We start from the raw sequence: 26,502 nt of genomic DNA, 5'->3' as shown, positions 1-26,502 counted from the left end.
TGGGTTCACCATACTTGGGGTCCTTTGGGCCTCATGGATCTGGATGTTCATTTTTTCTCCCAGGTTTGGAAAGTTTTTAGCCATTGCTTTAAATATACTTTGTCTCTTCCTTCCTTCCTTCCTCCCTTCCTCCTTTCCTCCCTCCCTCCCTTCCTCCCTTCCTCTCTCTCTCTTTCCTCTCTCTCTCCTTTCCCTTTCCTTCTTTCTTCCTTCCTTTCCTTCCTTCTTTTCTTTCTTTCTTTCTCTCTTTCTTTGTTTCATTCTTCCTTCCTTCCTTCCCTTCTTTCTTCCTTCCTTTTCTCCCTTTCTTTCTTTCCCTTTCTTTCTTTCTTTCTTTCCTTCCGTCTTTCTTTAGTCTCTTTCTGGAATTCCCACAATGCAAATATTGTTTCTATTAAGTGTATTCCATAAGTCTGACAGACTTTCTTCACTCTTTTTATTGTTATTGTTCCTTTGACTGTATAATTTTAATGCTCTATCCTCCAGGTCACCAATTCTTCCTTCGCTTGGTTGAGTCTGCTTTTGAAACTTGCTACTAAATTCTTCAGTTCAGTTATTGTGTTTTCTAACTCTAGGATTGCTGAATTTTTTTGATGGTTTCTATTGCTTTGTCATATTTCCCATTTTCTTCATGCATTATTTTCCTAATTTCATTTAGTTGTCTGTGTGTTCTTGTAGTTCATTAAACTTCTTTAAGAGAATTATTTTGAATTATTTGAGAGACAATTCATAGATCTCCATTTCTTTAAGATCATTTATTAGGGCTTTATTAGTTTCCTTTGGTGGTGTCATATTGTTTTTTCGTTTTTGTTTTTTTTAATCTTTGTTCCCTCAAGTTGGTATCTGCACATTTGAGTAACATGGTTCCTCTTCCAAATTTTACAGGTTTGCTTTGGCAGAGACAGATCTTTACCAGTCAGCTCAGTTTGGGTTTCTCGGTGTGTTTGAGGGTAATATCCCTGGGCAGATGGGGCCTACTATTGTAGTCTAATTTTGGGTGAAGCAACTGTTTGAGCTTTGAGTATGGGAATGGGGGTGTGTGCACTGAGAACTGTTGGATAAGACTGCTGGCTTTGTTCCCTATCCAAGTGAGGCTGTAGGATGGGCCTCATGCTTGCCTGGATTCTCTGGTCAGGTTTATTAGATGACCTAGATTAACTAGTAAATGGACCTATGAATTAGCTTCCCTTCCTGATAGGACAGCAGGACAAGACCCGAGGCCTATACGGCTCATTGTTTGAGGCCTTGAATTAGGCAAGAATGTGCAGTGGACTCCTTGGTTTTGCTCTGCAGATGAGTAAAGCCTAAGGCTGTGCTTTCTGTTCAAGTGTCATTGTAAGCAGAGCTGTCGAATGGGTTATACAGCTTCCTCTGTGCTCTTTAGGTTCCTTGGTCAGGCAGGCTGAAGGCTACATTCAGTAATAAATAGAGCTGGAAACTAATTTCCTTGCCTGGGTGCAGTGTGAGAAGCAGCTCTAAAGCCTGTAAAGCTCTTTGTTTGTTGTGTTAACTCAAGCCCACCTGCGCACCAAATTCCCTGGCCAAAGAGGTCCACTGGCTTTGCTCTGCAAACTCCTGGCTCTGCCTGACCTTCTCTTAGCTCAAGTGCCACTGGGCAACACAGCTTCCAGGTGTTCTGGCCAGCCCTTTTGGTCAGATGGGACTGGGAGCCACAGAAGGTGTGGCTTTATCTTAGATTCCCTTGCCCAGGCAGGAAGGGGAGGGGTCGCTCCAGGTAACTCTCACTTTTCTGAACAGGCTCTCTGTTTAGGAGAGGCCAGGCACTATCCTCAGCTTGTTCTATGAATTAATTCCTCTGCCTGGAGTAGCATGAGAACCCTCCACTCCAGTTACTAGCTTTGCTCTGGAGGCGATCAACCCTGCCTGCCTACCTCTTGGCTCAAGCATTGCTGGACTACACAGCTTCCATGTGCTCTGCCAACACCTCTGGTCAGATGTGCCTGGGAGACACTTTCCACAGCAGTCAGGGCTATGACTCAGCTTTTTGCCTGGGTGTGGGCAAACCAGGCTCTAGGGTTGGCAAAACCCCTTCTTTGAGAATCCCTGAGTTCCTTGGTCAAAGTGCACCACGAACTTAGTTCTGTACGTGAGCAAAGCCACTGGCTGGTATTACTACTTAGGCCCTGCAGGTATGAAGTCAGTCTCTCAAGATCTGTATGCTGGTTGTTGTAAATTCCTGCCTTCTTCTCTGTCACAGTCAGATTCCCAGTGATTGAGCCCTAAGAATGCCCCTGAAATCCCCACAGGGTCAGATCAGAGTAGGGGCTCCCATAAAGAGACCCACAATGTTGGTGGAGGGAGCTAGTTGTCCCCACTAGGCTATCTTTTCCCACAGGAGGAACAGGAGTTTTAGCAGAGCTCTCCATGGGGTGCTGAGTTGCTCTTGGGGAGATGTAATGTGGTCAACTTGTAGTTACTTCTCTTACCCTCTAATGCAGTCTGTCTTGGTCTCTGCTCTGCCTGGGGGGAGGGTGCTTCAGCCTCACCCTAACATTCTAGGATTCTCTCAGTGGTATCTTGTTCTTGAATAGTTTTAGTTGTTCTTCTTTGAGAGGTAGCAAAGTCAAGAATGACCTATGTTGCTATCTTGGTCGGAGTTAAAGTTTAAGAACAGTAAGATAAATGACATTTAATGGGCAGGATGTTTCATTGCCCACACAGCTTCTCTTTGAAACTGGAAGATGTTCAAGTGTCTCTAAAGTATGTTTTCACATCTGAGAAATGACTTATGTGATTAAAACCTGGATCAGTTTTGTCTCTTAAGCTACCAATAAGCTCATTCTTTTTCAGCCACACAAATTCTACCCATGGTAACTGAATTACTGTGATCTTTCTTAGTTTACATTTTAAATGTAAAAAGGACTAAAGAGTGAGAATGCACTCCTAAAAATGAACAGAATCCATAGGCATTAGTTCTGTTGAAACAATATTCATAAACTCTAGATACGATACAACTCTATTTTCTATGAACATCACATTGATAGATATGGATGTTCATAGAAAATAGAACAAAATTCACTTATAAAAAAGCACACAGTATATTTAAATGTATGAATGAAGGCTTGTAGCTAACAATCATTTCTCTTCATTCATATTACAAATTGATCTAGAGATTTAGAAAAGCCTTTTTACACATTCTCTTCTAGAATGCAAAGGCTAGGGAAAAAGGAGACACAAATTGGTCACATGATTGAGATTGAACCACAAATATTTTGGCCCTTGATTCTTAGCCTCTTTTTTAATACTGTCATTCAATCTAAAAGCAATTTAAAAAGCCATGTCTAGAACAACAACTGAAAATTGCCAATGCAAATCAGTGGCAGGAAAACTAGAAATTATTTTCAGCTCAGTTCACCGAAGTGTATAAAAGTATTTTTTCAAATATTAATCAACAAAAAGTGACTCTGATTCACAAAAGACTTGAAAAATGTAAAATATAATCAACAAAGACCCTGAATAACATGGGGCTTTCCCCCTCTTTTCATAATTAATTTTACAATGATGATTATACAGTTGATAAATGATATTATATAATTCTATAGCAATCTATGTCATAGCACTGGGCTCACTATGACTATATCACAATGTAGAAAACTCACATGCCTTAAAGTGCTCTGCAACCCTTTCCATGTCTTTGGTCAATCCATGCATCTAAGCAAGACAATATCATCCCAAAAGATGTGAGCTTCAAGGAGGTATTTCTCTGCATCTGAAGCAATATCAGCAGACACTGTCAGCCAAGTGCAGTGGGGCCACAAGTCCTTCCTTGAAGGGGATCTGCATGGCACAGCTCCAAGCCTATTACCAGCAATGTATTATTATTAAAAAAAATTACTGAATGCCAACTATGAGCTAGATACTCTGTGTTCTACATGCACTATCTCATTTAACACTTATAAAAACTCTATGATCGGGCTTCCCTGGTGGCGCAGTGGTTGAGAGTCTGCCTGCCGATGCAGGGGACACGGGTTCGTGCCCCGGTCTGGGAGGATCCCACATGCCGCGGAGCGGCTGGGCCCGTGAGCCATGGCCGCTGAGCCTGCGCGTCCGGAGCCTGTGCTCCGCAACTGGAGAGGCCACAACAGTGAGAGGCCCGTTGTACCACACAAAAAAAACCAAAAAAAACAACAACAACAAAAAAAACAAAACAAAACTCTATGATCTACAATAATTTTTTGCTCCACTTTACAGATAAGGAAACTTTGACACATTAGATTTCTAAAGGACACATGAATGGAATTGGGACCTAGGGACGCTTGCTGTAGATGCAGAACTTTTTAACCCTACAGTACAATTGCTTTCCAAAAAGAATGCAAAACATCATGTAAGTCAATAAATCATCTGGAATGTCCCAAATTTATTTTGGTTCAGTGTGCTTGTTTCCATTTAGAATGTATTAAGGTGAGTTACATTTGTATGAAAAAGAAAATTTTCCCTAATTGTGCTATTTAACACGAGAGGGTGATCCTTGTAGTGATTAATGTTTGATGTCAAAGATAGGACAAATACAAATAAATACACAGACCCTCATGTGAAAACAAGAAGCCAATACCTCCATCCAAATGTGCTACACATGTAATGAGAGATTTAGAAGGCAGAATGATGGACGGTCCCTGAAGTAATGTTTTATACTTTTACCTCACCAGGTGATTGATAGGAGATATGATACTCTGAGTAAAAAACCAAATATATCCTAATAAAATTGAGCTTTAAGGATCTAACTCTCAATGAGATATCATGTTAATGAAATAATTTAAAGCATATTTCCATGTATTTTGCAGGTGCTCAGAAATATAAATCCAAAATTTACTATACATTTATTCCCATTGAGAATATTTTGTACAAACTTCAACCAACATATTTTGTTATAAATATTAAGGGCTAATTTCTAATGTTATTAGAAAATAAATTATCTAGATATTGAGAACCAACAGTGTGTGGACTACTTTCCCACAGAATATGACAGATGAACCAAAACTAAAGGTATTGAAACCAAGAATGAACAAAATACATGTATTGGGTATAGAGAAAGCAGAAAGGGACAGGTTACCTTAATGGTTCATTACTCTTTTTGAATCTCTAGAATGAATGGTTATAAATGATATTAAATAGATAGAAAAAGTATGAAATAGACAAAGCTTATTAGATCATTATCACCCATCAACAACCACTAAAATGCACTTATTTCATTATAAAAGTTTTTACAAACTTACCTAAAGAATGTAATATAATATAACAAGCAATCTTTAAAAATAGAATAAAATAAATGCATTTGAAAAGGCTTGATGTGTTATAACCACCATATTCCCAAATAAATTATTTTCAAGATTTTTACATACAACTCTACTCACACCATCCTTATAAATATATTTTTACATCATCATAACTCAATTCATATACAACAATAAAATAAGTAACATAGTTACTCCAAAAAAATTAAAAATAGAGGTTGAAGGTGACATAGACTTAGAAGGATCTCTTAGACTGTGTGTGTGTGTGTGTGTGTGTGTGTGTGTGTGTCTCACATACACTTCCTTGGATGCCCACAAACACTACTCTTCTGAAAAGATTCATGATATTGTAATGTGCTAATGCCAAGTGTATTGAGAAATCAAAAACAGCCAGGAGATGATGGTGGTTAAAAGGTACTTTTGCACCCAAGTGATTTTAATGAAAGCATGAAAGTTTTACTTCTAACCTCCCCATCAGGACTTGCTCTTAAACGTTTTAGCACATGTCTATGACCACCTTGTACTTCTCCTTTGAACATTTGTTAAATACATAATATGAGCATTATTTTAAGAGAGAGAGTGAAGAAGCCTGGATACTTTTTTGTCTTTTATGTGCACATCCATTCTCTTCCCCTTACTCATTTTCCAGTCCTTGATGTACATCTTCCAAGCTTCCTTTCTGTTTCCACCATAATCCTGCAATGCCCCACTCTCCTCTGTGCATTAAATTCCTATTCTTGTACATCTAGGTATCACCTGAATTACTTCCAAATCAAATCCTATCAAAAGAATATTTGGTAATTTCTCAGGAACCTTTCAGTCTAAACACATTACTGCAACTTGCTCTCTCCCTTGAGTATCTACATAACAAGTGACATCCTATCCTCTGTGTTTCTTTCTGAATCAATGTCCTTCATCATATTTCCCAAGGATAGAGGCTTTTTTATTTAGTTCATTTTGCATTACATTTAATTCAGTGGTGCTAATTCTTACTGTGAATAGTAGAAAGTATACTGAAGTTCTATTTCCTAAGAGATCTGAATTTGGGTCTCAGTTATACATTTTTAAAAATAGTAATTCAGTAGTGAGCCAAAGAATTCCTTTGAGATCAGAAACATCCTATTTGTCAATTTAGAATAAAATACCTGGGCTTCCCTGGTGGCACAGTGGTTGAGAGTCTGCCTGCCGTTGCAGGGGACACGGGTTCGTGTCCTGATCTGGGAAGATCCCACATGCCGCGGAGCGGCTGGGCCCGTGAGCCATGGTCACTGAGCCTGTGTGTCCGGAGCCTGTGCTCCGCAACGGGAGAGGCCACAACAGTGAGAGGCCCGCGTACCACAAAAAATAATAATAAGAAGAATAAAATACCTAAGCTCTTTTCCCCCTCTCCATGAGCTCATATTTTCTGCGGCATGGTATGCCTCCAATTTGCAGCCAGGCCTATGAAAATGCCACATTCATATTTCTAAACACACCCAAAGATTAGAATAGAAGAGATTTGTGGATGACAAAACACTGCTGTCTGGATTAAGCTCTGTGGGCATGACTCCACCGAAGCCTGCACAGCTGATAAGGGTGGAAATTTAATTTCTTCCTAAATAGAGCCTTAGTGGGAGAGCATATCTCTGAAAACTTCAGAGGTAAAAAGCTAGTGATTATAATTTTATCAAGATGGCCTTTTTATTTTGTATTCCAACTAATGTAGAGTAAAATGTCCTTAAATGGGTTATTTTCACTGCAGGTGTCCATCCAGAATGTATCACGTCTCACATATTGATCTGTTTGTTGAAGAAAACTTCCGATTTTCTCAGAAATATACTTTTTGCAATTTGGCAACCAGAAGCTACAGAAAAGAAGGTTGTAAACAGAAGTATAGAAGTCAGTTACTTTCCATCTCAGAGTATCATCTATCCCATCACCACCATGACAATTTCATTCTCCTAATACTGAGTGACCTTTTTCTTTACATCCAAGAATAAGATATATGAAATATATAAGAATATGAAGCAGGTAACAGTAGAGTGAGGGTGCTTCATTTTCTTTTCTTCTTTCTTTTTAAGAATTCTCTTCCAGCTTAATTGTAAGCAATTTCATGCAATGAAAAACAATTTTATCTCTAACATGCACTGATCCATGTACCAAAAAGGTGGTCAAACAAATGGTTCCAACATCACAGTAAATGAAGTTAAAAGAATAGGTAAATGGATGGGGTTGAAAGACTTAGAAAATCTGCCCTGAGCTTAGCTATTTATTTATATGCTCACAGTGTGAAATTAATGAAGATACGTTTGATGGCCAGTTTTCCTATTACTCTGAAATACTGTAATGTAGGTAAGTATACAAAAGTGTTTTAAAACACTCTTACTGGAATTCATATCTTGTCTTTTCAGGAAATAAATTCAGATTTATTTGTTTCATTAATGAGAAAACCCTAATTCCATTTAAAACTGTGCAAAGCACACTCCAGTGATAAGGTGTATACGGCAGTTTTGCTCCACAGAAGTTTAATTCCACCTCTTAAATGGAACAATACTTAAAATGTGATTGTTCCAACATTTCTTGGCAAACAGTTTTCCTAAGCATTGGCCCAATTTCTTCATCACTGAATTTAAGTAAGTTCCCAACTTTATTAAGACTTCCGGCTCTTTGTTGCCAAGAAGAAAACCCACTGAAACGGCAAACAATGAGAGTTGGGTTTTAAAGTAAATTGGGGTTTGCTTAATAGGCTATTTAAAATTTGGTTTGGAACAAATCAAACATTATTCAAGCTTCGAGACAGATGAATTGCGTCACAGTATCCCTTTTTATGAGTTTTCAATTGAATTATTGCCTTTGGACTGAAAAAATTTATTTTCATAATCATTGCATTAACTATTCCTTTTATTTTGATGAGTATCTAAGAAGTAAAAAAGTGAAATTCAGCCTGATTACTTCCGGGTTTTTTTCTAAAAATCTTTTTGGAGATACTAAATGTAGGGTAAATTGTTATGCATGAGGAAGTAATTTTTATTGTCAATCTGGTTTCATATGCCAGAAGACTGTACATTATCTACCAATGAACTGTGAAATACTTCCTAAGGAAAACGAACAGTACATTCCTTTGGGATAGTTTGGTGTGCCTCATTGTAAGTGGATACAAAGTACCAAGCACTTAAAATTTCACTCTGTAGAGATAATTAGTGTCATATAAAAATTAAAGATGAGGGCTTCCCTGGTGGCGCAGTGGTTGAGAGTCCGCCTGCCGATGCAGGGGACACGAGTTCGTGCCCCGGTCCGGGAAGATCCCACATGCCACGGAGTGGCTGGGCCCGTGAGCCATGGCCACTGGGCCTGCGCATCCGGAGCCTGTGCTCCACAACGGGAGAGGCCCGCGTACCGCAAAAAAAAAAAAAAAAAAAAAAAAAAAAATTAAAGATGAGAGGATAAGGTGCAGGATGTTCTGTTCAAAATTGTCACTAAACTTATTGTAAAACTCAGCAAATGCTGTGTAAGGTCCAAGGGTCACATACCTGTAAGATGTTTTGAGAAGTCATCCAGTGTTTGAGCCTTAAAAGAAGTGACTTATTTTCACTCTCTGCACGTTAGCTATATGAATCTCTTCTCTATTTTAAAAAATTAAATAAACCAAAAAGAAAACATAGTACCATACTTTGACTATCCATTCTATCTTTAGTCTTTGAAACCTCCGCCTTACTGTATGTTTAACCCAAATCTCTCAGGTAGCATATTTTGCCCATTTCTTCTCATGCTGGAGAATAGTTAGTCACCACCATCAATTAGCTAACATAAAGCTATTATGAAACCACTTTTTAAATAACCTTGTTTCCAAACTAAATAATCCCAATTCTTTTAACCTATCCTCAAAGGTCCCATTTTACACTCTCTAATCATCTCTGTGGCTCTTCTCTGGATTCCCTGCAAGTTCCCAATGTCCCTAAGAGGCTTTGGAACCCAAAACTCAGTAATAATTTGTCTCTCTTTCATCTGTTGTCAAGCGGCGGGAGCTGTGGGTTTGGCTTCTCCTATGACCTAGATTGTAGACAACTTAAGGGTAAACACTATGTTTCTTTGCTTAAGAAGCAGTTTTGCTGATAGTAATTTCCTACCGCATTAGGTATCATGAAGCTAACATGCTTATTTTTTGTTTTGTCTTATTTTGTTTATTGTAGTACTCTCATTATCATTATGAAGATAAGAATCATATCATGGATCTTATATTATATAAACTTATTTAGGTAGTCTGAGCCCTTTGCTTATTTTGATCTGCCATATAAAAAGTCAAAGACTATCCAGTCTGTTTATAAGATTCCAGACACAAGTTCTTTATAATAATTGTCAATTATGACCTTAAATTTTATATTTGTCTTTGAATTTATTAAAAAGGAAAGAGGTATTTGGAGTAAATATTTGGCAACTTCTTCTTAAAATAGAAATGCATGATCTTGTCAAGATCTACATGATCTTGTCAAAGTTATAATAAAGATATTTAAATGGGAAAAAATCCAAAACATTGGAAAAAAATCCAAAACATTTCTCCTTGAATTATGTACATTTGTATTAAAACTGGCTAGTTGGAACACATGGCAAAAACCAGCACACAACCAGAAGTAGCATTTAATAATTTTTGAAAAAAGACTAAGAAAGAAATAGATGGCCCATTGAGCATGGAATCTAGTCTCTAAGTGTAATAATGGTAAATCATAGAAGATAAAATGATGAACAATGAATTACAGAGTTTCATAAAGAATTTACTCCAGAAAGAACTTTGGAGGAATGGACAAAAACATATTGGCTTGTGTTAAAGACATCAAAGGAACAATAATAGCAATACTTTATGCAACCTAAATTGTTTATTAAAAGTACTTTCAAACATATTCACAGAAAGCAGAGCTTCATTGTTTATCGAGTATATTTATAGATTCTGAATTACATCAAGGCTATACAATTTATTCATTAAACATTTATGTACTGAGTACCTATGGTATGGCAGGAACTGTACTAGATTTTGGAGATATAGCAATAAACAAATAAAACAGACAAAATCTCTGCCATCATGAAAGTTAAGTTCTACTTATGGAATAATTTAATAAAGGAGAAAAAATAGAATTCATTAGCAGGTTGTATATATCAAGAAGAAAGGAAAAGATAAAGCAGGTAGAAGTTAGGAATGCCAGGGATGGGCAGGTTGTTTTTTTATATAAGGTGGTTAGGAAAGGTCTCTCTGCTATGATACCATATTAGCAGAGACCTGAAGGAAGTTAAGGGAATAATCTTTTTTTTGAGATCTGGGAAAAGACAGTTTCTAGCACCAGAAACAGCAAGTGCAAAAACTGTGAGGCTAGAATATAACTGGCATGTTCAAGAAACATCGAGAAATGCAGTGGGACTGGAGAAGAGTCAGTAAGAGAGAGAGAGAGAGAGAGAGAGAGAGAGGATTTGAGAGCAGAGTGAGAGTGGAGTCCAGATCAGATCGTGCAGGACTTTTTAACCCCATGATCATGATTTTGGTTTATACTCTTAGTGAGATGAAAAGCCATTTGAAGACTTTGAGTCAAGGATTGATACAATGTCTTAACTGTCTAACTCTTTTGGCAACTGTATGGATTATAGACTATAGAGTGGGAAAGTGTAGAAGTATTGAGGCCAGTTTCTATGACAACAGTTTAGATAAGAGGTGATGATGCTCCAGACTGTGGTGCTAACAGCAAAGGACGTGAGGAATAGAGCCTGGATATGCTTTGACAGGGTTTTCTAACAAATTAGGCAAAGGTGTGAGAGAAAGAGCAAAATCAAGGATGACTCTAGTTTGGGGCTTGACCAGTGGTACGTCAGTCTCAGCCTGTGGATGGTAATGCCCTTGGCTAGGAACGCCTGGGCCCATATTGCTCATAGTTGAGTCCCCACAGACATTTCCCCTATTGGGGCCAATATTGTTGTTATGATCACAAGAAGCACTTCTGCAAAAATTCTTCAGGGAACTTTGAGGAACAATCTTTATTACTCACAGGTTCTGGAGGGTACAGACATGCTCAAGGGTCATACAGTGATCCCATGGGCAGAGAGAGATTGTGAACCTGAGGCTCTGCCTTAATTAGGGTGTGAGGCTGGGAAGTCTGGGGTTTCTCAAAGTCATTAATTATTGGCTAATTTGAAGCAGACGAGAAGGAATTAGGGTGTGGGAGAGTGGGGGCAGGGTCACTTGAGCAGTCAGTTATTTAGGACACCCAGCGTTTTCTGAAAGGAGAACTTCATGGGTGGAGGCAGCCTAGTTCCTTATCTGGTTGTTTTATTAGTAGCTGTGTCACACAGATGGCAATATGTTTATTCAAGATGGATATCTTTTGGAATGGGTGCCTTGATAATCAAAAACTTAATATCAGGCTCTTATACTGTGATCAACTTAAAGGACGAAGATTCGATTCACTGTCATAAGGCAGACTGGGTGAAGATCGGTCCTTCCTTGTTGAAAATCAGCTGTAGCTATTTGTATTAATTTGTTCCGTTCCATTGATCTACCTGTCTATCCTTCTGCTAGTACCACAGTTTTGGTTACTGTAGCCATAAATGTCTTAACATTGTGTTCTGTGATTTCTCCAACATTATTCTCCTTTTCCAAAATTGCTTTAGCTATCCTATTTCCTTTGCCTCTCCATCTTCATTTTAGAATCAGTTTATGTATATCTTCAAAAAATCCTGTTGGGATTGTGTTAACAATTGCATTAAACCTATAGATCCACTTGAGACGTATTATCATCTGTATCACGTTGAGTCTTTCAACCCCTGACTATATTACTTCTCTCAATTTATTTAGGTCTTTGATTTTCTTCATCATTGTTGTGTAGTTTTTACTATACAGATCCTATGCACATTTTAGTAGATTTATACCTAAGTATTTCACTTTCTTGAAAGCTATTCTGAATAATATTTTAATATCAGTTTATAACTGTGCATTGCTAGAATATGGAAATATGATCGTCATCTTCAAATAGTGACAGAAAACTTCTTCTTTCTGATCAACATACATTTTATTTTATTTTATTGCCTTGTTGTATTGGCTAGGATTCCAGTTGTATGATAAATATGAGTGGGGGGAATAGACATCCTTAACTTGTTCCCTATCTAAGGAAGAAAGCATTCATTCTTCAACCATTAAGTGTGATGTTAGCTGTAGGGTTTTTGTAGATGCTTTTTATTGGGTTGAAGATGTTTTCTTCCATTCCAAATTTACTGAGAGACTGTATAATGAATGGGTGTTAAGTTCTATAAAATGCTCTTTCTGCATCTATTGATATGATCAAGTGCTTTTGCTTCTTTTGAATCTTAATTTGTAGGTTACTTTGTATGATTTTTAAAATACTGATACATCCTTGCATTCTTGAAGTAAGCTCCACTTGATATTAGTGTATTATTCTTTTTACATATTATTACATTCAATTTGCTAATATTTTGTTAATAATTTCTGTCTATGCTAATGTGGGGTATTGTTCTGTAGTTTTCCTACGTTTACTGTCTTTGTCTGGTTTTGATATCAGAGTAATGTGGATCTTATACCATGAACTGGGTGCTGACCCCTTCTCTTCTGTCTTCTGGAAGAGATTGTATACAATCAGTGTTATTCTTTCTTTAAACATTTGGCATGAAAATCACTTTAATAACCTTGTCCTTGATGTGCTTTGCCTGTACACCTCCTCAATTCAGTCTGCCAGAGTGATCTTGTATGTTCAATATTAGTAGAAAAAAATTTGGCATGACTATGTTTTTAAAAACCATTCTGGCAGAATGAATTGAGGAAGTGTACAAGCAAAGCAGAATTAGGGACGAGGATATTGAAGTTATTTTCCTGGGAGATAAAACTGTCTTGGACAAGTCTCTAATAACAGGAATGGGAATAGATAACTGTGTGTATATATAAAGTCTAGGACACATTCTGGTACATAATAGTCAATCGATGTTAGTTTCTTCTACATTCCCCCTTAGATTAACTTTCCTGGAAGAAATATAAAGAAATCAGACTAACCCTCTAGGCTACAGATTAGCAAACTAGCCTGTGGGCTGCTTGCCTGCTTTTGTAAATAAAATTTTATTTACTCTCATTTTATGTGTATTGCCTATGGCTGCTTTTTTGTTACAGTAGTGAAGTTGAGTTACCACAGATAACACATGGCCCATGAACCTAAAATATTTATTATTTAGCTCTTTATGAAAAGAAGTATCATCTCTGCTACAGATCTAAGTCTAAGGATGTGAATGACATGATTTTGGTAACTTATTTGCAGTGGGTTTTAGCAGAAAATTTCCTCCAAAATAAAAGCCAACATCCTTATGATTTCTCACAATGGCATACTCCAACACACTATCTCACTCCCACCCTTTGACTTCATTGCTTGTTACTCTAGCATCATTCACTCTATGTCAGCTTCCTTGTCCTTCTTCAAACATCCAGACATATTTCTTTTTTTGGGACCTTCCTCTGGAGATTCCCTCTGGCTGGCATCTTCTTCCCTCAAATGTTCCCATGACTTGTCCCTCATTTCCCTCAATTCTCTGCTCAAATCACCTTCTTCATTTCTTCTTGAGTTTCATCCTGACCACCCTATTTTCATTAGATTGAGGAAACTCTGGCTTAATCCCTAACACTTTGAGAATCCCCAAATCTCCAGAACATTTAAGTTTTCATAAACCCATTAACAAATTACAATAAAAATGCTATGTACCTGGATGCCTAGATTTTATTATCTTCCAGTATAAATCTAGCCATTTCAAATTGTTTAAACTTCCCCCTTTGCTGCACAGAACATAAATTCTGCAAGTAGTATGCAACTGTTCAAATATGAATTGATACTAGTGAGAGAACAATTAAGACATGGTCTTGAATTTTCCCTAGCCATATTTTCTAAAACTCTTCTATTGATAGTTCTAAAATATGAATTGAACTTGTAGTGAATGAAAAACTAGGATAAAAAGGCCAAAGGGATCCGTGATGTCTTTTATGTACCAAAGGACTATTCTTTCATATGACACCTGACACATAGTTGACTCACTAAAACAGTTAGCTTTCTTCCTCAAAAATCACCACATTAGGAAAAATCATTCCCACCCCTACATCATCCCTGAATTCTACACATGTACTATCTCCTTTAGTTAAATGTCAGTCTTATTCTGCAAAGTGTAGCAATGCCATGATGTTTCTATCTGAGAATCCCAGTTGAGGAATAACAAGAAGGGAGAATGGAAGATTTGAACAAAAATAAATCATAATTTCATTATCTCAGTTTGGACTTGTTAATATTTCTTGATTTCACCAAACCACTTATTACAACGTTGGCCTCAAAAAATGATACAGTGAAATGTTTTTCTGAGGACATCACTTTTTCTACAGCCTAGTCTATTTTGTTTCAATGGTGATTTAAAATAGGGTAACCATGTCCTGATGGGAAAAGAGACAGTCATGGGGTTTGATATCATTGAAGCAAGTCAGTCTGTAGCTGGGTTTTCTCTCTCCTTTGCTTGAAAACAAGAGTAAGACAAAGTCGGAGAAGGGCTGGAAGGATATTATCTAAGGCAGATCACACAGCAGAGGATAATGTGTAGCAGGAAGTCAAGTATGCTTTTCTCAGAACCGCACGGGTGGGTAAAATAATATAATAACACCTCACATTAATAACTACATTCAGTTTACAAACATTTCATCAGCTCTCTTGTTCTGGTAGCTCCCAAGTTATTAAATTTACAAACATCTTCCAATGTTTCTTCTCTAAAAACCCTTCCACCTGGTCTGTTTCAAAGTGATATCATGTCTCCCTTTCTAATATTTTTCATGTTTTCCTCTTCCTTTCCTTTCCTACTTCTAGTTACCATACTCCAGAGCTTCATCAATTCAAATGTGGATTTTGGCAACAGCTAGTTAGCTGGTTTCCTTGATCCCAGTCTCCTTTTCACCCCAACTGTAATCGCTCTTTTCCATTTCCATTAGATTTAAATTAAATTAGATAACTTACATGAAGTGTTTAGCACTGTGTCTGAACTTAATAAATGTTAGTTATTTTTTATCATTCAGTTTAGCACACAAATAGACAGCTCTAATAGGATCAGTCACTGCTTTGCCTATATGTATACATATATTGTATTCATATGTTTATACCTATATAGACACATAAATACATATATACATACACATATACACATAAATACATATATATACACATACATATATACATATATATACATATACATATATAAAGAGAGAGAGAGAGAGGTTCTTAAACAGAAATCCATTGCTTAGCTTCAAGGGCTTTGCATCCTCTGAAATTTATGCATTCATCCACATATATATTTTCACTTTTATGCATGAGTGGCCCCCAAACCTAACCCCAACCACAGCCGCAGTTGCCAACCCTAACCAGAACTTCTAGCTCCAACTCTAGCCTCAGTTCTCACACTGCATCTCAGCCCAAAATATGAATTTCAAATCCCAAGTGGCTTCCTGCTTTAAGTCAATAGCATTCTGTCCAGCAATAAAGGGTCTGTGTGATCAGCCTTGCCTCCCTAGCCAACCTGATTTATGTGATGACACATCTCCCCACACCAAGGATGCTGGTTCCCTTCTCACTCGGTGCACAGTCTCTCCCTCCCTCCATTTCTTTGCTCACACTCTTCCTCTAACCCTGAGTAGAACCATCTTTCTGCTCCCCTCTCTTCAAACCCAATCTATTCTGAGAGACTGACCTCAAAGTGCTTCCCTCTCAAAGGAACTTCTCTTACTTTAGTCCATACTGATCTTTTTCTGGTGAAAATTCACCACCCATGTTAGGAGTATAGTATTATTTATACACTGGTGAGAGGGCCTGGTATGTCTTCTAAATAACTAGAGCTGGACTAAATAATTGGGACTGATGTGTGACAAAGTAAGTAAATATAGAAGGATAAGATGAGGAGCTGGAGTGATCATTTGCTTAAAGCCTTACGAACTCACGACTGACTTTATTGGTAGCTAGTCTAGGCCAAAGAGAAATATTATTCTATCACCCACTATGCATATAAAATTCTATATGGAATCAAATAACTGAGAAGAATATAAAGTTTTCTCTGTGCCGAGAATGGAACATTTTACTTACATCATATCATTTAAACCTAATGGTGACCCCATAGTATATAATTATTATTATACTATTTTTATACCAATTTAGGAGGTGAGAAAACCAAGTCTTAGAGAGAAACCTAAGCAATGTCATACATTTCATAAGCAGTGGGGCCAGGACTAAAACTCTAGATTTTCTAACTTTAAAATCTATGCTTCTAATAGTGGATCTTATCCACATACCTCTCCAGGATGCACAAATGATTCCAACACTGCTTTCCATTCATACATTGGTTTTACTATAAATTCAATCACTGATCTTTTTAATTGGTCTGGAAACATCTCAATGTAGAGGTGTTTACTCAAAACAGAGATGTCCTGAGATGCCTGCTTAGCACCATCCTGATTCCCATGGGCTTTGGTGATAAGTTCTTGCCAGTTGTCCTCTCACAGAAGGCCCTTTGCCACCTTTTATTATCCTGATTTCTATTGTCTATTCAACAGGGACACTTCCCCCTGAATGTTTTGACTTTGTTGTATTTTGTTAAAATGAAGGATTTCTGTTATTTTGACTGATGTCTGATCTACTGCTCCCAGATGCAGGGAAAGATAGAAAGGAGTAAAGATTTCAAGGAAAGCCCAGATCAATATAAAAATCTTCAGTATTCATGGAAAGTAATAATTGCCACAAAATCCTTCGTTTTCACAAGAATAATACGTGAAAACCTCAAATCAAAATTGAAGGAAATAGAGGATACTAGAACAGGGAAAGATTATTAAAAGGAAGAATGAGAGAACTCTTTTGCTTTTGTTTTGTTTTGTTTTACATTGTGCTTATATGATGGCATCAAGAATTTTCCCTTTTTCGGCATCCTTCTAGGGGAGACAGGGAGAAGGAAGGACCTGCTTGGCACATAGGGTTATTTTATTACTGATGTTGTTTAGAATTGCTGGTGCGTGATGATAATAAAAACAGAACTAGTTTTAGTAAGGTTTCCTATTGTTTTTAAATTTTCTGCAGACAATGTTACCCCCTTATTGCCTGCACTAGGGTGGCTCACTCCCCCTAATCTTCCCACCATATGCCACTGCCTGTTTAATGCTAGAAGAGGTCAGGACCTCAATACCATGTCTCAAGATTACTTGAACAAGCAGGTCTACATCTCTTGTATAATACAGGAGAATACAAGGGACACACATATAACAAAATGACCCAGTATAGGTAACCACTTAAAGGTAAGGAATTCTGCAATATTTTACACATATATATATATATATGTGTGTATATATATATATAAGCATTTAGAGATATTTAGAAGTAATTTTCCATTGGAAATTTTAAAGTAAATGCCCTAGGATTCCAGTATTTTCTTATAAGTCACATTATCATTGAGTCTGCTTTACTCTGGACACTGGAATATGTGGAAACAACTTTGGCAAAGGGCAGAAGGCAAGGTTAATTGCGTATTTCTCTTAGTAGAATGATTCATAGAATTTAGGGAGAGAAAATGTGAACATAGCAACACCCCCCAACCCCACGCACTGTTTCTGATCAAAATTAATGAGTTGTGATCAAGTTGGATAAATGAGTAGCCAGCTAATTAAAAAAAAAAGTTTTCACTGTTCCTTCCAAGTTGGAAAATACATCTACTCAAAGTTCACCAACTCTATCCAAGAAACTGTCAGCCAGGATTATCAGAATGGTCTCTCAAGACTTAACCCATTGCCTGGGAGTCCAATGCATGACCTTGATCTCCGTGGTAAAACAACATCTATAAATAATGCATTAAGCATTTTCACATGCAGGCTGAGTAACATTCTTCATATTTGCTCGTGAGTTCACACTGCTCTTTAGGATGCTGCCTCAGTTTTCTCTGTAGTAACCTTTAAAATGTGATTACATGTTTTTTTAAAAATGAGAGCATAGTGCCTATGAATTCCACAGCCTAGGGCTGTGAACTGTGAGAGGGAAAAAATAACATTCCTGTAACATCAAGTTAAATGTTTGCCAAGTCTGTTTTGATAAAAACATTTTACCTTTTTATTACTTTATATGTAAAATGAATTAGTGGAATCAGAGTAGGGCCATTTCTCACACAATTTCTCTCAGATGGTTTCCACTTAGTAGGGTATTCTGGGGTTCTGGATTAGCTGACCAAGAATATTTTACAGAAACTGAATTTGTCTCCCTCTAAATCCTCAGCAGATCTCCAGATTTACACAAGCACAATGAAAAGGGGTCTTTACTGTATCAGGAGCTTCTGCTTTGGTTTTGTTTTCCTTTCAATCATTCTACTCACTGTTAATGGGCGATTCACATAGGGCTCTGAGCCTGCATCTGATGGTCTCTGTCTAGAAAATCCAGGTTAATGTTGCATAAAAGCATAGCCAATCTGCTGGAAGAAGCACAGGGTTTGAGAAAACATAAGCAACTGGCATGGCTGAATTTTCTTTTCTCAGAAATACACTTTTACCTTCTCACATAAGCTTAGATTTTTAGCCCAAGAAATTTCCTTTTGTAATTAAATTAAATCTGAAAAACAGTAACAAACAAAGAAACAAACCAGAAGATCCCCACCCCCCAGAAAACCCCCACAATGTGTGAGTTTTCAATATCGTTTAACATATTTTTTTCCTAACCAGCTCTAATTGTATACCAGGTTTTCTGAATGAACCCTGTACAAAATGAACAGATTTTATTTGCATGTTTTATTCCATATTATTTTGGACAAGAAAAGGTTGTGTGTGTGGGAGATGTAAAATGGACTCCCAAACTGGGGTGTGACTGCCCTCTAGTGTGATGTACTGTAACCCAGAAGGGAACAGGAACAGTATCTCTGGGACAATCCTATTGGAAATTGTCGAGGTTAGAGCAGGGACGAGACCACTGCAGGGAAGAAATATCTCCCACACCAGTGGTGCAGTCACCATACAGTGAATTCCTTTGCTGCAAAAGCATTAGTATGTGGTCAAACAATACAAAGTAGTCTATTTCTTCCAGCAAAATGGAAAAACTCTGGTCAATTTTAAAAGCAAGTTCTTTATGAGAAGGCACGTCCCAACTGTAAAGGTTGTTAAACAGCAGGAAAGATTTATTCAAGGGAGAAACGTCCCCATCCTTTGAAAGCAGTCCAGATACTCATATGTCCACAGCTTTCTGTAAGGATGGTCATGTTTGCACACAGCTAGGCAGACAGTTTTGATGACACCTGAGTTTCCCTTCAAGCCCTCTGATTATATGAAATGAAAATGTTTGTCATTCATGCCCATAAGCAATTCATAAGGTATTTGTTGCTGACAGATGTATGACATTGGTAAAGACTTGCTGTACAGGATTCCAAATGTTAAACCTAACCGCAAAAAAACATAGGACATGGTACGTGAAACCCTGGTTAAATATTTTTATTTATCTTTGCTTCACATGGCTCAAGAATACACATAAAAAGACAGAAAGATGAGGGAACAAACATTATCCTTCTATAATGTTTTACAATTCTCCTCCCTTTTCAAAATCTTGTCCTGTTCTGACACAGATTCAGTCAGGTATTAGCTGGTGCCTTTGTAGCTGATACTCAGCACCATTTCTTCTACTCATCATAGGACAATTCTTCAAGGCTTTATTTCACTAACTATAACTCCCCCCAACCCTACTAACATACACACATATCCCCTCCCACCCGGTCCTACAGCGGTTTGTGACCTTATAAGCTAAGGACTTTAGTGCCCTGGTTATATTAGAAATTTAAGACTCTAAAAGCTCAAAAGGCAGAAACCTGTGGGGTATGAGAGCTAATTTGGAGAACAGGAAGCATAAAATCTAAGCTCAGAGGGATTACCTATGTCAAAGTAACCTAGAACTGCAGGGTATTTTTGCTGGTTAAAAAATGTGACCTGGGGCTTCCCTGGTGGTGCAGTGGTTGGGAGTCCGCCAGCCGATGCAGGGGACATGGGTTCGTGCCCCGGTCTGGGAGGATCCCGCGTGCCATGGAGCAGCTGGGCCTGTGAGCCATGGCCGCTGGGCCTGCGCGTCCAGAGCCTGTGCTCTGCAACGGGAGAGGCCACAGCAGTGAGAGGCCCGCGTACCGCAAAAAAAAAAAAAAAAAAAAAAAAAAATGTGACCTGTAACTCCAGGTATCTTGAACTAAAAACAAAACAATATGAAACAAAACAAAAAACACTGCTATCCCACACTGGACCCCGAAATGCTGAAGGAGGAAATAACATTGCCAGCCATGGACTTGGTAGATAAAACGTATCCAGGAAGACATGCTGACATCATAGCCTAGACTGGCAGAATCTCCAACTTCTCAGGCCATCTTTTATACAGAAAAATGTAGAGGGGATTGCCCATATAACCATTCTCAAGTTTTTGTAGCCACCTGTGTTTAAGAGGGGAATTCAGGTAAATTTCCTGTTGGTGTTCTCTGCCTGTGAAATAGGAAAGCAGTAGAGGGAGGCGGAGTACCTAGTGAAACGGGACACAGAGATACTGCAGAGTGAGTTTAATGTACATCCGATAGCATTTATAAAAATCAGGGAGCAGATTTAACTGCCCTGCATATTATTTATAGGAGTGGTATAAAGGTTAAGCTCCTTTTCATCCAGCAAGTAGAGAGAGGCACAAATAAACGGTGTGTCTTGGATCATAACCTAATGATCTGCCCCTTGCTTAGATTAAACATAAAATATAGTTGATTATAAAGGTAAATCTGTTAATTCATCATTAAACATAGATCAGAAATAAATAACATCATAATCCTAGTTACCACAGGGTTAAAATCTACCTGTTTCATCAGAGACCCTCAAGTTGAAAACTGAGCTCCCCTGAAAAAAATCTACCCCTTGTCTTCTAGCACCATAGCCCAGATTCCCCGTTTCCCAGCCTCATTTTTTCCTGCCGCTCTGTATTTGTCCTTTTGCATCTGACATGAATAATGCCACAACCTGGAGAATACACAGCCCTCTGGTAAGGCACTCACCCAGCTTTTCTAGGATTAATCACAGACTAAAACCCTAAATAACATACTGATATATTAACTCCATTAAAATCTAATTCAGTGGCAATAACTTTTAGAAAACCAACAAAGGGCTTATGAAGAACAAAGTGAGAAGAGACTAAAAAAAAGTAAATCAATGCTCTGACTGTAAGTAAATCAGAATTAGAGACAAGAGTACGAAATAAAATAAACCAGGCTAGAGTCCCAACCTTTGCTACAAAACTCATATATTCTTGCGAGGTCTACCTTTGAATCTATACATATATACTTAAGCAAATAATACTTGGGAGCTCTTAGCTGATGAGAGGCTTTCAAGTGTTAGGATGCCCAATTCAATATTTAGGAGATGCAGTAACACCAAAGAGATTCCATTTGTGCTTTCAAAGACCCTACATAAGAGTTTCATTGTGAATATTCACTAATTCATTCCTTTGAACTCTTCTACATGGGCAGCACTGTTCTAGATTGGGGCATGAAGGAATGAAGAAAACAGACCATCTCCCAGCTCTCACAAAAGTTGTAGGGATAGAGAATACATGGACTAGCACTGGAAAAAAACGAGGCGGCAGAGACCAAGGCATTCCTTTGAGAAGGTACAAAGGGAAGATGATGTTAAGACAGAGGGAGAAGACAGCCATCTACTAGCCAAGGAGAGAGGCTTGGACCAGATTTTTCTCCCGCAGCCCTCAGAAGGAACCAACACTGCTGCTATCCTGATCTCAAACTTCTAGCCTCCAGAACTGTGAGACAATAAAGTTGTGTTGTTTAAGCCACTCATTGTGTAGAACTTCGTTGCAGCAGCCCTAGATTGAATCTGGTATCTGATGCATAAAATACAGTCCAAGACTACCCCAGTAACCCGGAGAAAGACATTCCAGGAGGCTGGGGCAAGATGAGCAAGGGGCACCAGGCAGGGACTCATGGAGGACTTGTGAGGACTGACTCAAGACGGCCAGAAATACTAACCACATCATTCCTATATCCCCAAAGTTCCCATTCCACTGGCTTCTATCCTGATTTTACACGAGACAGAAAACCTTCAATCCCAAATTGTTTCCCACTGGAAATCAACCCCCCTCCCCCCAACACACACATACAAATTTGGTATTTAAAAGAGTTTGGGACATGGACAAAAACAAAAATGAAAAAAGAAATGGGTGAGATAAGATATTTCTGAAAAGGTTTTTTTTTCCCCATTATATATGGCATTTGGCTAGCTCTAGTTAAATGCCAAGGTTCTAGATCAAAAACGGGAAATTCTGTAAAATAGGCAGCAGCAGCATTTGATTTCATTTAGCTGCTGCCTCTGTTTTGACATTTTACCAAGAAACAAAAATTAACATAAATATTAAATATAGCAAAATTAAAAAACTAGAAGAAAAATGTTGTCCTTTTTTGGTCCCATAAATTGCCTATGTCTGTGTGCGTGCATGAGCACCTGTCTGTGTGTGTGTATGTAAAAAACAGCACTAATTTTCCCTGGTCTGATTAATTTAGTCTGTGATACTACCAATCACAAGTTTGTAAATCTGCTGCGCAATGCATTGAAAGAGTGTTTGTCTAAGACACACATGTTCAAGTTCTCACTGAACCATCCACTAATATTGTGACTTTGGGCCACTTCTTCCTTCTGAGCCTCAGTTACTTCATCTGTACAAGTGTGAATTTAAAATGCACATCCTGCTTATCTTAAAAGTTGCTTGTGAGATCCAGATGGTACTCTGTAATTGAAAGTGTTTGGTAATAGCAATAATGTGATATTGATAGCAAGTCACTGGGTCACTGTCCTTTAGAAGCATATTAAAAAATGCTGCCAGTTTCAATTTTCAAGGAGCAGCGCATTTCAATATGCTTCTTATTGATGGTATCAGAACCACTGTTTGTGCTGAGCTCTGCGTTCTTCAAGAAATGTCATGATGTAAAATAAAAAAGCATTATCTCGGTACATAGAGTGCTCCATGCTATTCAAGAGTGAATCAGTAGATTTGGGTAAGTATCAGAAAGCTCCGTATTTATCAAAAAACAAAAACAGGGCTTCCCTGGTGGCGCAGTGGTTGGGAGTCCGCCTGCCGATGCAGGGGACGCGGGTTCGTGCTCCGGTCCGGGAGGATCCCACATGCCGCGGAGCGGCTGGGCCCGTGAGCCATGGCCGTTGAGCCTGCGCGTCCGGAGCCTGTGCTCCGCAATGGGAGAGGCCACGACAGTGAGAGGCCCACATACCTCAAAAAAAAAAAAAAAAAACAAAAACAAACCCAAACACAACCCTCCAGTGTTTTATACATTCAAGAACACCAGGGCTTCCCTGGTGGCGCAGTGGTTGAGAGTCCGCCTGCCGATGCAGGGGACACAGGTTCGTGCCCCGGTCCGGGAAGATCCCACGTGCCGCAGAGCGGCTGGGCCCGTGAGCCATGGCCGCTGAGCCTGCGCGTCCGGAGCCTGTGCTCCGCAACGGGAGAGGCCACAGCAGTGAGAGGCCCGCGTACCACAAAAAAAAAAAAAAAAAAAAAAAAACAACCACCAGTTACCTGACATCACATCTCCCCCAGGGGAGGTATGAGTGAAGAGCAGAGAGAAGACGACAGTATCAGCCTGACTGGAAGTCCCTCCACAGGGAAACAGGAAAGGTGAGGTGTTTCCCCTGCCCCCAGATAGAAACCATAATATTTATTTGAAATGGATGCAACATAAAGAAAACAGCCAAAGACAAATCCTTCATCATCACTCAGACCTGTTTCTCTCCCAGCTCTCCCCATCTCAGTCATTGTCACCCCTACGTACTCAAGTACTCAAGCCGGAGATCTGGAAGTGGTTCTCAGCACTCTCTCCTCCTTTATCTGACAGGTTCGATCTATCATCCCAAACTGTTGATTTAATCTTAAAATCATGTCTTGATCTGTCTCTCTCTGTCCATCTCCATGCCACTGTCACGGTCCAGGTCCAGCCCACTGTCATGTCTCACCTGATCTACTGAAGTGGCCTCCTAACCAACCTTTGCCTCCTACTCTTGCTTCTCTACAATCTATTCACCACACGACAGCAAGGATGATTTTTTTTTTCTTTTTTTCTTTTTTTTTTGCGGTACGCAGGCCTCTCACTGCTGTGGCCTCTCCCGTTGCGGAGCACCGCAGGCTCAGCGGCCATGGCTCAGGGGTCCAGCCGCTCCACGGCATGTGGGATCTTCCCGGACTGGGGCACGAACCCGTGTCCCCTGCATCGGCAGGCGGACTCTCAACCACTGTGCCACCAGGGAAGCCCTGGGATGATTTTTTAAAATATATATCAGATTATGTTACCTCCTGATTAAAATCCTCCAAGGGCATCCTCCAAATCCTAATCACAGTTTGCCAAGCCCTCAGTCGCTCAGGACGAAGCCATGCCTATCTGCATTTTTTGTCTCCTACCACACTCCCTATTACTCATTGTAACACAGCCACACTGGCCTCCTTTCTCTTCTCAGAACCAACCTCCTGCTGGCCTTAAGGGTCTGGCACTTCCTACTCCCTTTGCCTTAAGTGCTTTTACATTCATGCATCTTTATGAGACAGGATCTTTCCTGTAATTTCTAGTTTCAGTTCAAACCCCACTTCCTCAGAAACACCTTCCTCATGATCTCAAGTAGTCCCCCGCCCACCTCTCATTCACTCTCTATCCTATCACCTAATTTTATTGTCTTTAAAGACCTTATTATATTAAAGTTTCTTGTTTATGAACATGCTTATCATTTATCATCCTCACCCTGGAATCCCTTCTCCACCCCCATGGCACATTAGAAATTAAATTGCACGAGAGCAGGGACCCTTGCTGTCCTGTCCCATGTTTTGTTCCTAACATGTTGATGCATAAATGAAAAGAACAATAGAAGATGGAAAGATCCGGGTAGAGCTTCCTGGGTAAAGGCATAGCCGAGGGGGTCCAAGGGGAGACATCCAGCGCAGAAGAAGAGAATGAAGGTCATTGGTGGATGAGGTTTCATACATGTAAGGAGATAAAAAACTTAATAGGAGTCGGGATTTATCCTGAGAGGACAAGATCCAGTTCTTTCTCTCAGATAGAAGACATGCCTGCAGCCCCTTAGAAATCTGCTTTCCATAAGAAGAAGTGATTAAATTTTGCTACACTTGAAAAGAACACTTTAACCAAAGGGAAGTTTCTTATTGATTGGGATATTTAGATGTCCCTGACACTGGCCCGTGAATTCTCAACGTGTGGTTAAGAAGGAATCATAGCAGAGAAGATAATTTTACCTCTTCCTTGATGACACCTTTAAACAGGACCTAGGCACAGAGAACAGCTGTGTCAGGGGGGAGTTCACTAGCCTAGTCCAGCTGTTAAGGCCAGGGATGTGAATTCAATCAGTAAATTATAGGATTTTATGTTAGAAGGAACCTTAAAAATCATCTGGGCCAACCACTGCCCATACTACAAAGAAATCAACCAACCCATAATTCAAACGAGGAAAAAAGCCCAAGAGGTTGACTAAATTTCTTCTTTCTGCTTGCTAATTTAAGACTGTTCCCACACTTCATTCCGTGAAGAAGAAGCCAAAAACCTTGTTCATCTTCCTTCTCTACCTAAGAAGGTCCCAAAGTGTGACATAAGCTGGCACAGGGCACGGTGGAAATCACTTCTGCGGAGATCTGCCAAATGACTTGAGTGTTTCACTCTAAATTCAGCCAAACCCAAGGAAGTTCTTTGACAGGTTTCTCAGGCCTCAGGCCCTTTTGTGCTGCACCTTTTCAAAGGCTCGTCGGAATACATCCGTGAAGGCACAAAACATTGGCAGGATGGAGTAGCCAGTATGTCCATATATACCATGAGGTAATAACACTCTCTGATTCGTTTTTCATGCTTAATCCACCTTTAAGGGTTTTCAGATACAACAATTCCTCTTTTGTTCCCAGCAGTTGAGGTTGTGCATACAATAGATCCAACATTAAAAAATATCACTCAGACACTTCCTGTGTCACCTGCACAGAGTTTTCAGGAGATCAAGGCTTCTGTCTGAGCCCTGGGGAATGTCTCCTCTCTCCAAGGAAACACATCAAAGATAAAAGCTCCCTCCTCCACAAATAATCAAAGAAATCCAAATATAAGCAGAAAGTGAAATGGGAAAGTGAGATGCTGCTAAATGCATGAGTCACATGTGTGCTTTCAGAGCATCCCATCTCCTGCTTTG

The sequence above is a fragment of the Hyperoodon ampullatus genome (genome assembly GCF_949752795.1).
Source record: "Hyperoodon ampullatus genome assembly, chromosome: 10".
NCBI lineage: Eukaryota > Metazoa > Chordata > Mammalia > Artiodactyla > Ziphiidae > Hyperoodon > Hyperoodon ampullatus.
This window is presented reverse-complemented; position numbering follows the sequence as displayed.